The 14106-nt window shown below is 39.5% G+C and overlaps 1 protein-coding gene across 2 annotated transcripts in view; it reads right to left on the bottom strand.

The window, feature by feature from the left end:
* Positions 1-13431, bottom strand: part of mapk6 (mitogen-activated protein kinase 6) — a 29878-nt gene extending 16447 nt beyond the window's left edge. The window contains exon 1 of one of the 2 annotated variants that reach the window (XM_079824805.1): positions 13252-13431. The gene's annotated coding sequence lies outside the window, so the exon portion shown is untranslated. Of the gene's footprint in view, positions 1-1124; positions 1227-13251 lie in introns of those variants that run through there. The other variant, XM_079824804.1, reaches the window with a different exon arrangement.
* Between the last annotated feature and the right edge of the window lie 675 nt (positions 13432-14106).

Here is a 14106-nt window from a genome sequence, read left to right as displayed (position 1 = left end):
CTCTACGCTATCTGATGTCATGGGTTCCTATTTCTCCTCCCCAGACTGCAGTAACCACAGTGATCGTAACACACATGTAATGGATTACCACGGGCCCCGGCCTGTGTCTGAAGACACAAAGGTTGGGGGTGATTCAGCCACGTTGCAGTAGTGTGTGAGGGAAATTATGGCCGACCGGCTGCCAACCATTTTGTTAGCCGAAGAAGGGAGCCAACAAACACTGAATCGGTCCTGTACTAACATTAAACCAACACCTAGAAGTCATATTAAAAACAATGACAAAGTGAAAGTGGGTTTTAAATAATGAACATAATTCCACTAAATGTTTCTGTTATGGACCCGCCACATAAACTCCATTCAAGACATTCTATGACAGTGTTTACTGACATTTAACACTCAAAAAGTAAATGTTAGGATTTTCCAGGAATACCTACAGATATTAATTAACAATTCAATATTAAAGTGGATAACTGTTATTGTTTAGGTGTGAGGATTTTAGGAACAAAATACAATAACGAGGAAAACTAATAAACTACTGTGTTGTACAGACGTGGTTTGTTTTTATTGCGGTCCAGTAAAGTTTAGTTGATCAGGATGTGTTTTTATTGGTCATTATCGGTCCTCCATTTTACTGTCAGGCTACATGCTAAAGCTAAAACTGAACACCGGCTCAGAGTCGAAACACTGTCTCAATTCAAAACCTATAAAACAGAATCAATAACCTAATAAAAACATAAGGATTCTTGTATATAAACACAGAGTAAAACTGACGTAACAACAAAATGAACAATAAATATAGACAGGATTCACGTATACACCAAATCTCCCTAAAAGCACATTTTTAAAAGATTTATAATCCAGCTAATGTTGAAATATAAACGTTAACATCGCATATTAATGTCTCATGTAAGAGTTAACATTGTGTTCTGAAGATATAGTAGTAAAATCTTGATGTTTTGAAGGGGCTTCAACGTGTTACCTGAACAAAGAAGGTTATTGTGCCGCGGCTGAGCATCGCGTCGCCCTTTGCCTTGAAAATAAACCCTTTTAAACCTTCTAAAGTAGTCATATTTACACCGCAGACATGCTCATACATAAAACAAAGACATAACCCATGTACTCACTCTTCTCACGGGTGTCATGTATATTTTATTCCTAACCGTTCTTGGTCAGGTTTGTGTGCGCTCCCAGCGCGCTCGCCTCGCAGACTGCTGTGTGAAGCGCCTGTGTTGAAGCCCTGTGAATAAGCGCAGCTACGCATGCGCATTGTGCGCTTCTATTTCTATCCGTATGGCGTGAAGCCCTGCTCTGTGAAGCGTTACTACGCATGGGTATTGAAGACTCTTTGCACTTCTCCAGTTTATTATATTGCTATGGGAACCGCGCCTCATTCAAATTGGATTTCGAATCATTAAATTGAAACTCACTGCACTGCAATAACCACAACATCTATAAAGAACTTGAAATTGTTACACATTCTGTGAACAACAATTCAATTGATTACTTAATAATGCAACAGATCATCAAAACTTATAGCAAACTTTATAGCAAAATTGCCATAACCATTTAAACCATTACCAAATGGTTTCCAGTAGCATATTTTTGGCCCAGAAAGGTTAAAATAGTCCATATGTGACTCCAGTGGTTCAACCTTAATTTTATGAAGCGATGAGGATACTTTTGTGTGCAAAAACAAATAAAAATAACGACTTTATTCAACAATTTCATCCTGTGTCAGTCTCCTTAATTAAATGGCTGTCTATGTGGGGTCAGAGAGCTCAAAGGTCTGAACAAAGGTCTTACAGGTTTGAAACGGCATTCATGACAGAATTTTCATTTTTGGGTGAACTAACCCTTTAAAATTGTGTATAACGCATAACAGTGACTGCAAAATATGTATTTTAGGTATGGGTATGGCATATATGTTGAGTTTTAACATTTGAATAGGGTCATTGGGCTTGTTTTGGGCTATTTTTGATAGGTTTTTGGGTTGGTTTTGTTAGGCTACACAGACCTGGTAACACAGTCCAGCATAGTAGGCCTATGGACAACAGTTTTAACATTCCACCAACAGAAGGCAACTAATTAAAACCGATACGATGTGGTTACTAAACTTGTTTGCTGTTTCAGGACAGTTTGATTCCAAATGCTCACTTTACGCTCATCGGTGATAAAGCAGGGTCGTTCTGTTCTGGCCTGAGGTCGGTTTGGTCTTTAACGTCATGTAATCCTCACTGAATACGTCGCTGCTGACACTGGATCTGCCAGTAGGGGCAGAACTGCTTCAGATCACAATGTTCCCATCATTCAAGATTTATTGCCATTAAGCTGCTGCCAAATAGTTCTGTGTCTGTGGTGATGTAATTATTTTGGGATAGCCTAGCTACATATTGAACTTGCAAGGTAACTTAGCCTACTGAATGTAGCCTATTTATTTAGTTAGTTAGTTGGTTGGTTAGTTAGTTATCCTTACATTTTCGACAATACCATCGCCAAAACTGCCCTGGATGATTTTACGAGTAATAATAACAGCAACAAAACTATAAAACATCAACCTATAAAATAAGGTTCCTATCTAATGTGCAGACACCATGTTCTGGTCCAAACCAGCTCTACTCACTGCAGTCGGGTCGATTAGTCGCTCCCTCCCTGTTTCGTCTCGCTTATTTCCAGAATGCACGTTGTAATTTTATCAAAAAAGTCTTCATGTGGCTATAAGAAGAGGTCTGATCGCACGGCGCATGATAAATGTTGTAACATCTCCGCACACGAGCTGTCCAAAAGCCATCTGATGCCCACAAGCCTCCAGACTGATAACAAACAACACGGTCTAAACACATTACATGCAGCAAAGTTGAGCTGCATGGGCCCGAACAGAATAATCAGGACTGCATGTCCTGCGCCAGTGCTGAATGAATGGATGGATGCGGTGCAGCATCAGCAGCAGAGACGCGCGCATGTGAATCCCCATGTGCTCGCGTCTCTGCCGCACTACGACTGCGCAACACTCACACTACAGCACAGCGTGTGTGCCCTGCTCATCAAACATCACACAATGTATCACTAGGCTATACCAAAGTGCAAGCAGAAAAACATAATTTTAGACTAATGTCCCATTATAAATATAAAATATACGTAAAATAGCATCTAATTTATTTAATAAGGACGTGTTCTGTAAAATACACTAGCCTATAGGCCTATTGTTCACCCAAAAATACAAAAAATAACAATGAAATGGTCATTTATTCATCATGATGTTGCTTGAAACATGTATATTGAGGATTAAAGGGATTTAGTAAAATGTGCATGCTGCTACTTTCCACACAATGGATGGTGGCAATGGATTTCATCTGTAGCCTACAACATTTGTGGTATATTCTAAATTTTCTGAAACCAGCTTTGTGAGAATCAGATTAAAATTTTTGTCATTATTCACTGAAAATGTTCCCTGAAAAAAGCCCCCATTTGTGTCTGATTTATAATAGGTTTCATGAGTTCACACTTACAAATAATCAGATAGTAAATATAGTATACATAATAGTATGCGTGGTAGTATGCGTATTTGGCGTGCTGTCCGAGGAGAGGGCTCCGAGCTTGGTATTTGGCCCGAACCCAGAGTACTCCCCCCGTATCTCTGGTTAGGAAGTAACCAGGTGAGCGTGAGGAAGATGGGGTGGTGGAGGGATGCTGGGAAACTGTCAAAGAACTTTGGTGAGTTGACTGGGTATTTATGTAGTCCTTCCCTTGTGCTGATTGGGTAGACATGTTGATTGCTGATTGCTGACAGCTGGTTTAAATGACGTGATAATTGGATAGATCATTTGAATGTGTTCCTCCCGAACTTTGTTAGTAAAAACATCATTTAAATATACACCTACTTATGTGCCTCCAAGATTGAGGCCTACAAGGTACAAACTATTACCCATCTCTGTGGCAATGTTGTGTAACTCTGAGACGTATATTGTTACCCATTATTAATATTTGATGATGGAAGAGTTTCACACAGCCCAGTTTCACACCAAATGTCTTAGGTCAGCCATTCGAGAAGCCCAAATCAACCCACACAACACATGCATGACCTATGCAAACCCTTGTGATTCTAGAGAGATTCATTTGAATAAAAATAAAAAAACAAACACAAGCTAGTGGTGTGACTTTGTGGACTTTGTGTCTACCTGCAGCATGTGGAAGGAGCAGGAACAGTAGGTGTTGGGTAACAGCTGAGGTGTCATTCATTCACACACATCAAACATTGAGGTTTATGACCCTCTATGTCATCAGACCGTCTATGACAAACAGACCCACTTTCAAAACAAAACATTTATCATTTATAAAGTGACGGCATTTCACAGAAATCACACATGAGGCTTTTCTTTTTCACCTTTGGATACTACCACACAAAATATGAACTACCAGACAAAATTTTATTGTTATATGAAACTTCTATTTAATCGTTTTAATATTTTTATTTAAGCACCACTATTACTTTAGACTATACCTTTGAGTTAAAAAAGAAAAAAAAAAACTTAACCCAAAGTAGGCTATTAAACACCATTTGTGCCATGGACATCAACGCCTCAAATCCTGTTATCTGTTAATTAATTTTGTAAGTGGTTGGACTTTTGATCATTTTTGTCTGATCTTCTGGAAAAATCCAGCCATGTTAAAGGGATAATTCACTCAAAAATGAAAATTACCCCATGATTTACTCACCCTCAAGCCAAAGGTGTATATGACATTGTTATATTAAAAAATATCCTGGTTATTCCAAGCATTATAATGGCAGCCCAAAATGTGAAGCTCAAAAATGTGCATTCATCCATTATAAAAGTAACCATACAGCTCTGGGGGGTTAATACAGGCCTTCTGAAGTGAATCAAAGAGTCTGTGTAAGAAAAATATCCATATTTAAAACTTTATAAAGTAAAATATCTAGCTTCTGGTGGACCGCTATATAGTGTAACATCTCTCACAGTCGCTACTTCCGACGTCATCGTCGCGGCAGTTATGCTTTTCTCCGTAAGTTGAATAAAGTTGAAGTTGATGGATGCACTTTTTTGGGCTTAAATTTTTGGGCTGCCATTCACTGCCATTATAATGCTCGGAAGAGCCAGAACATTTTTAATATAACTCCGATTGTATTCGTCTGAAAGAAGAATGTCATAGACACCTAGGATGACGTGAGGGTGAGTAAATCATGGGGTAATTTTCATTTTTGGGTGAACAATCCCTTTAAGGACTCTTTGCCTAGCAACACCTAGCGACTATATAACCCATTTATTCATAATTTTTTTTGGGTCATTTTTAAGCACCTTTTATAATACATTTTATGACTAGTTAATGTGTTGTAACCTACACTCTAAAAAAAAAAGGTTCTATATGGCACCAAAAATGGTTCTTGGCTCGTAATCATAGGGGAACCTTTTTTAGTGCTATATAGCACCAATTTTGGTGCTTCAGTGGTTCTTCAGCGGTTCTTCAGAGGTTCTTCAGCGGTTCTTCAGAGGTTCTTCACCGGTTCTTTGACTAAGGTGCTATATAGCACCTCTGAAGAACCACTGAAGCACCAAAATTGGTGCTATATAGCACTAAAAAAGGTTCCCCTATGATTACGAGCCTTTTTTTTTGAGTGTATGCAATATTTATAACCCAATTTATTCAAGTCAAGTCAAATTTATCACAATAAACATTGTTTCAAAACAGCTTTATAGAAAACCATGATATTAATATTCATAATGTCTTAATATCTTCATGCCTTATAGTCACATTTAGCAAGAAAGAGTTGGGTTATATAGTTTACATTTTGCAACAATACAAGCAATCAAGCAGATAAGATATGCTAAATACACTGGTGTCTCTCAGGGGGGTTAGTAAGCAGCAATAAAGCACACGAGACAGGGGTAGAAAACTTCATCCATCTTGTTTTACTCTTTCACTTCCATTTTCACATGTGCATCACACAGAACAGTTCAGACTAAGAACAACATAGAACATCAGAGTTGCACCAACAATGCAAACACATCCATACATCAGATTTAAGTGACATAATCATTCAACCAACTAGGCTTCTGAACATCATGTTTAGGTCTAATGGTATGAGTGTGTTTGTAGTGAGCAATGTTCTCAGCCAGAGTTGATGTTGTGCATGGAAATGCAGTGAGATGGGAAGCATTCCATGTCTTTCCTTCACTAAGAACGTATGTACCCACCCCAAGACTTTTGGCAACCATGAGAGGATCGGTAAACTTTCTGTGTCGCTTAGCAACGTGCAAGGGGTTCCATACTTTATCCTCCTCTTGGAAACAAGGAATGCGTGCACCCCACATAGTTTTAGTCTGCTTTTTCATTTTGTGTTGAAGCTGTGTAGCGGTTCGCCAAACAGTCATGTCAGTTGGTGGGTGCACAGGAGCAGATGGCAAAATACATTGCCTTGTGCGCATTTGCATGCCATAGAGGAGCTGAAAGGGTGAAGTACCAGTTGCAGGATGTGGAGTGGCACAGTACACCTACAAGAAGTCAGTTACCACAGGTTTCCATGGCTGGTGTTGCTGGATGGCCATTTGGACAGTGTGTTTGAGTACACAGTTGAACCTCTCTACAGCACCATTAGCTGCCAAATTATAGAGAGAGGAAAGATGGTGACGGATATTCCTTCCAGAAAAGTGTCCATATCCATAGCCACTTTCTGCAATGGTGGCAGCGGCACCGGCTGGAGAGGAGTAGTATGTGACTTGACAGTTTTGTCATTGAGCTCACACATATGGCAAGAACGTACAGCAACATGAACCTGAGTATCCATCCCTGGCCGTCAATAGAGATCACAAAGAACTTGTTTGGTCCTCTCCCTGATGTAATTTGTGTGCTATGGAGACCTGCACAGATCGAAGAGCAGCAGGTGCAATAAGCAATGAGCCTTGTCCTTAGAAGACGAAGTTGTCCTTAACAGACAGTATAGCTACAACTCAACGTCCAGTCTCTTGGGTGAAGGAGGCCAAACAATCGAAATCTGTGTATGAAGTTTGGTTAGAACAAGACAAGAGGCACATGCAGCATCAACATCAGCAGACAGAGAATTACAGGCATTAGAAAGAAAAGCAACAAACTCCTCATCATCAAATGGAGCTGGAGCAACAGTATTATCTGCAGGAGAGGCAGGTTAGGGCAAAAGTGACAGATAATCAGCAGGAGCATTTTGAATCGCCTGTACACGTGATTCTTCAGAAAGAAGACCCTTCGCTGAAACAGTATGAACTAAGAACGGCAGGCTGGTTTGCTATAAATGCCACTTGCCACTTGTCTTTATTGAGCTGCAAGCCAGCAGCTTCTAGTCGTTGTAAGACCGCTTGAAGTGCTTTTCCATGCATAGACTTGTCATGTCTGTGGATGATAATGTCGTCCAGGTAATTTTTAACTCCTGACAAACCAGTCAGGATGATGGTCATCATCTTCTGAAATGCTGCGAGTGCTGAAGCCAATCCGTAAGGAGCACAACAAAAGCGGAACAGACCGTAATAAAGGCTGTGAGGTCACAACTGTCCTCATGCAGCGGCACTTAGTAGTAAGCATTACTCAGGTCGATGGTAGAGAAAACAGTAGAATTAGTAGACAGGACTTGATTGTTTTCAATCCTCACATGCAGTGCAGACATTAGGTCCTTCAGCAGGAGTGGCGTCTCTTTGTCCACACTGGAAAACGTTGCTGGAACTGAATGGTCATGTAGGGAAATGTTTGCTGACAAACATCCATCCACCGGAATAAGGACTTTTGTATACGTCACAAGATTGGCTTTGGGTTGCGATAGCACATTGTTACTGAAATGCATAAGTGTTGTAGGGCAGGATACATATGGAAGATCCAGTGTTAACCACCAAATCCACCACACAAGCCTGTGACTCAGAAGTAGATATAGTCACTGTGCTTGTAATGCAGGGAGTATAATATCTGTGTATACAGTAACTGCTGGTAATTACATTTCATGGACCATGCGCACCTATCGCCACATTTTAGTGTAATGTCCAATCTTTTTACACTTCCTGCATGTTGCAGTTGCAGTTGCAGCCGGATAGTTTGCAGCGTTAGCTAAGTGTGCCTTCGATCCAGAGCGAAAGCATGACTTACTCTTCCACACCTAAGCAGAATTAAGAGGTGCATGTGACGGTTTCCCCGTTGTTCTAGCTCTCGCAAAGTAACAACGTACTGTAAAATATTGACTCACAGAGTTTACGGAAGGCGTGACATTCAGCTACTGTTTTAGCTTTTGGCACGAAGTAGGCTTTCAGTGCATCCTCTGCAGTGTTGCCACAGTTACTTTGAAAAAGTAACTTAGTTACTTTACAGATTACTTGATTTTAAAAGTAACTAAGTTACTTTACAGATTACTTGATTTTAAAAGTAACTAAGTTAGATTACAAGTTACTTTATTAGTTACATTCATCAGTTGCCGACAACACCTCTGCAGCCTCAACATAAAAATGACAACCGTTTTTGCCAACACTTTATTGGAAAGTGCATTTTTAACAGTAGGCCTAACGTCAACAATGTATCTCCTGAAATTGTATTTCCAAAAAAAATCTTTTGACTAATTTTATAAAATCTAAACATGTTAATGAAAAGGTACAAATTACTTTGTGTTCTTATTAAATACATTTATGAAAAACAATTTATATTTAATTTTTAGTTTATATTTATATATGAATGTAAATAATTATATGGGCCTACACAAATCATATAAAATTACAAGATTTATATTTTATTGTAAACGTAATGTGCAGCTCTGATTGATACGTGAGAACAATATATTTTTTAATAATCTTTAAGTGCACAAAACTATGAAAATATATGAAACGCTTCAAAACAGAGCGGCAACAAAGCGCTTATGCGCATCCCGGGTGCAGAATGATGCGCTTAAAGCAACATGTAATCAGTGTGCAGTGCAGCGCGAGTGAACATTGAAAAGTTCACGGCATAAAGAGAAGATGAGCGTTGAGCCCACAAATCCTAGTCTACTATGTATATCGGTCCAAACATTCACTGATTATTTGTTTCTTCACAGTTTTAAATTCCGGTTATTGTGCGTGTGATGCTAATTAATAGTCCTTGTGTTGTCACCTGGGTAGAGAGCACAACATCTTTCAGAAACCGCTAGATAAACTCCAGGAAGATAAATAATTTTATCAACATATCAAGTATTATAATGGTAATATCATATTGGAGTGAGCTTTACCGTGCTGCTGACTGGAACCGAACGCGACGCGCAGTTTGAATGCTGAACGGAGAATGCTTGACAGCTACAGCGGAGGAAAGACATTCAGCTATGGAATGGCTTTAGATGACTTTGTAGGCTACAAGCAAATCTTAATATACTAATAATGATTGCTGAAGGATAATGTGACAATATATATTTCTGATGATTATTTAATTATCACGACATGCCTAATCTGAGCAAGTGACTGCCTGTCTTGAGTTTTGTCGACAGACGGAGGCGACCGCCTCGTAATTCTCTATGCAGGAAAACCCCTGCTGAGACTAAACAAGAAAGCAAAAATATATATTTTTACTAAGGAAAATTACAAAAATAGTAACTCACAGTGACTTGGATAAGTTACTTTAATCTGATTACTGGTTTGGAAATAGTAACGCGTTAGATTACTCGTTACTGGAAAAAGTAGTCAAATTAGAGTAACGCGTTACTAAGTAACGCGTTACTGGCATCACTGATCCTCTGCATACTTATATGTTAAGTATGAACATGTGTTAGGCAATGAGAAGAAAATCCGTTGACCCTCTGTGCCAAGGCAGTGAAGCAGTACAAATCTCCATCTTTCGTCCGGCCAAGCATACCGTAGCATCAATAACTCGATAATTTTCAAAATTTCGCAGCCATTTGCTGAACAGCCTTGCAGGCTCACCAGGGCAAATCAAGAAAAAACTCGGGAAGGGCACATTAGCAACAGCCATCTTCATGACCAAAATGCCTAATCCTCGTCGCCAATTTGTGGTGTCTGTCAGGAGTTAGTAAGCAGCAATAAAGTATACAAGACAGGAGTAGAGAATCCATCTTGTTTTACTCTTTCACTTCCATTCTCACACATTATGTCACACACAACAGCTCAGACTTCCTTTTTCAAAATAGAGGGTATGCATGTGACGTCACCACCAGGCAGAGTGACTACAGTTACGTCCACTGAGTGGCAAAAAGACTGCGCGGCAACATTAATGTTCAGTGTGAATGCCGCGAAAAACACACAAAACACATCTAAAACGGGAAAGAGCTTTGAGATTGATTGTACAAATAGATTTGACAAGAAATCTGAGGTATATTTTTACTGACTGCTGAAAGCAACAGAAAAGAGAAGCAAATGGATCGCTGCATATATATATATATATATATATATATATATATATATATATATATATATATATATATATATATATATATATATATATATATATATATATATATATTTATATATATACACTCACCTAAAGGATTATTAGGAACACCTGTTCAATTTCTCATTAATGCAATTATCTAATCAACCAATCACATGGCAGTTGCTTCAATGCATTTAGGGTTGTGGTACTGGTCAAGACAATCTCCTGAACTCCAAACTGAATGTCAGAATGGGAAAGAAAGGTGATTTAAGCAATTTTGAGCGTGGCATGGTTGTTGGTGCCAGACAGGCCGGTCTGAGTATTTCACAATCTGCTCAGTTACTGGGATTTTCACGCACAACCATTTCTAGGGTTTACAAAGAATGGTGTGAAAAGGGAAAAACATCCAGTATGCGGCAGTCCTGTGGGTGAAAATGCCTTGTTGATGCTAGAGGTCAGAGGAGAATGGGCCGACTGATTCAAGCTGATAGAAGAGCAACTTTGACTGAAATAACCACTCGTTACAACCGAGGTATGCAGCAAAGCATTTGTGAAGGCACAACATGCACAACCTTGAGGCGGATGAGCTACAACAGCAGAAGACCCCACCGGGTACCACTCATCTCCACTACAAATAGGAAAAAGAGGCTACACTTTGCACGAGCTCACCAAAATTGGACAGTTGAAGACTGGAAAAAAGTTGCCTGGTCTGATGAGTCTCGATTTCTGTTTAGACATTCAGATGGTAGAGTCAGAATTTGGCATAAACAAAATTAGAACATGGATCCATCATGCCTTGTTACCACTGTGCAGGCTGGTGGTGGTGGTGTAATGGTGTGGGGGATGTTTTCTTGGCACACTTTAGGCCCCTTAGTGCCAATTGGGCAACGTTTAAATGCCACGGCCTACCTGAGCATTGTTTCTGACCATGTCCATCCCTTTATGACCACCATGTACCCATCCTCTGATGGCTACTTCCAGCAGGATAATGCACCATGTCACGAAGCTCGAATCATTTCAAATTGGTTTCTTGAACATGACAATGAGTTCACTGTACTAAAATGGCCCCCACAGTCACCAGATCTCAACCCAATAGAGCATCTTTGGGATGTGGTGGAACGGGAGCTTTGTGCCCTGGATGTGCATCCCACAAATCTCCATCAACTGCAAGATGCTATCCTATCAATATGGGCCAACATTTCTAAAGAATGCTTTCAGCACCTTGTTGAATCAATGCCACGTAGAATTAAGCCAGTTCTGAAGGCGAAAGGGGGTCAAACTCAGTATTAGTATGGTGTTCCTAATAATCCTTTAGGTGAGTGAATATATATATATATATATAACATTGATATAGGCTAAGTGATCACCCAGATTTAGACCTGTATTTTGAATTACACATTGCATTAGTTTGTGTTTTAAGGGTTAATGGAAATTTCCGTAAAATTACTGGATAATGTCCTGGCAGAAAATTACCAGAACATTTTCCGTTTTTATCTTTTACAGTGCATGTCAGGAAACACGATTCCTGGCTGCACGTCAATATCCATGGATCGCTGGATCTTTGGTAAGTTGCAAGGAACACTATATCGAGTCCAACCTTTAGTTTAATAATGAGTTGATAATTGTTTGTTTTACTTGCGTTTTCCCAGTTTCCCCTATTAAATCCAGTCATGCAGCAGCTCTTCTGCCACTCAGTCCGAGTGAAAGTGCCACTCAGGGAAAGTTACGTCATTGCATACCCTCTATAGTAGTCCACAATGTAATTTACTAATGAACACAACATATACTGTATGCATGTGGATACCGTTGGATAAAATATACATCCAATTTTATAAAAAGAGCTAGGCGATAATACAGTTTATATTTTGAAATATATACAATCACACAGCAGAGATTATCAATTCACAATCTGGACACAAAATCGAAATAAATAGGTAATGTTTTAAAACATTTACACATCATTTAACATGCTTTTTTATGCTAAACAACTTCCTGTACAGTAGTTCCCTTGGGGGCAATCCGAAGCCGCTGATCAAGGGCACAATGGCCTTTTATAGTTCCTGGGTCACCGCTACTTGACATCAACCTGCAACCATTGTATAAGCAGCCCAGATCATTAACCAGTAGGCTACCACTACAACACTGACATCGTCACAGTTAATGACATAACGTTTGGGTGATTGACACCTCCATCCTGCCGTAAGGAGAGAAATTGTCACAGGCGTCACAGAGAAACTACTGATCAAAACAATAATGTCGTAGAGGAATGTTCCATGATCTATAGTTTACATAATCCAGTGAGCCAGTTATTACGGTCTACTGAGCCTCCTACACCCTCTCACGACTCTCTTTGCCGAGCGCCTGCACCACACACTCTGTTTACTGTTTGTGTGCACGTGCTGTCTAGAGTTTTATTGGGGTAAAAACAACACTCTTCAATTCAAATAGTTGATTTTTGTGCCCTATAATTACATTACAATGTACCCAGGGCCAACTCTATCTACTTCATAATGTTCAGATGAAGCTCTCCTGTAAATTGTAACTGTGCCGGTTTAGGGGTCACTGATGCACTTCTGGTAATGAGAGTTTTTAAGCTTCACTATGCACAAGTGAGCCATGCCAGGACCTTCCTGTCACTCCTAAATCCTGAAGCTGTCCATGTGTACCCTGTTTCTGGGACCTTTCCCAACCTGTCATCATAAATCAGTTCCGATTATTCAATGTCTGTATTGTCTTGTATTGCAATGTCTGACGGACGCCAGGAGAAAGGTCTCTGAAAGTTAGTCAGTGGTCTTATAAGAGTCACTGTATTAGTAATAATCATAAATTAAGCAGCAAAGTTCAGCAAGTGAAGTAAGGTAAGAACAGGTAACTTACCATGGCTGAATTCATCCAACAACAGTTGGGAGCACATTTTTAACTCAGTAATCCATGTAAACGTGTCAAAGAAGTATCCAAAATAACAGTATCCAGCAGGGAGTGGTTAAAAGCAGGTCGACAGAGACAGCCAGAGGGTGTCCAGAGTGGTTGTGGTGTGGAAGAACACTCATCTGTTTCAGGACTCTGGCTCCATAGTGGGCTGTTATAGGCTAGGAGATAAGGGGGCGGGGCTTCTTCTGTGTATGGTTCTGTTAGTCAGCACCAACTCTAGTCCTTTTACAGGTCACTCTATAAGCTCTCTTTAAACTATCTCTCTTGCTTCTTCAATCCCTCCTTATTTCTATCACTCTCTACAAATTTATCTTTCTGTCATTCAAACGTGTGTTCAGTGCACGTAAGCAAACTATAGAGCATTTCGAGAGCATTTTCCTTTTTTTTGTTGAAAAAAGCAGTTTGAAATGTTAATAATGTGAAACAATGTTCAGACAAATGATTCATTTAGCAGACACACCTTTTACATTTCATATTGCATGACTAAAACTTTCTTAATACATGCCCATGGTCTTATTGTGAATGATTCATTATTTCAACAGGAAATATAACAGCTTGCTCTGTTATCTTTCCTTTATGGCTGAAGTTACCAAATGTTCTTATCCCGTAACCCCTCTATTCCAACCACCTGTCATAAAGAGACCTCTTTTCATGATTCAATTTCAATCAGTTCCTAAGATTTCCCATTCTAGTTGGTAATACTGTACTTTATGTTTGAGTTGTGAACTCTGTTCACGTTGACTGTATGCAGTATTTTATTACACATGCATGTAATACACTTTACAGTATAATGACGTGAAG

The sequence above is a fragment of the Gobio gobio genome (genome assembly GCF_949357685.1).
Source record: "Gobio gobio genome assembly, chromosome: 9".
In the NCBI taxonomy this organism is placed as follows: domain Eukaryota; kingdom Metazoa; phylum Chordata; class Actinopteri; order Cypriniformes; family Gobionidae; genus Gobio; species Gobio gobio.
The sequence above is the reverse complement of the archived record's forward strand: the minus strand, read 5'-3'. Positions and strand labels throughout refer to the sequence as shown.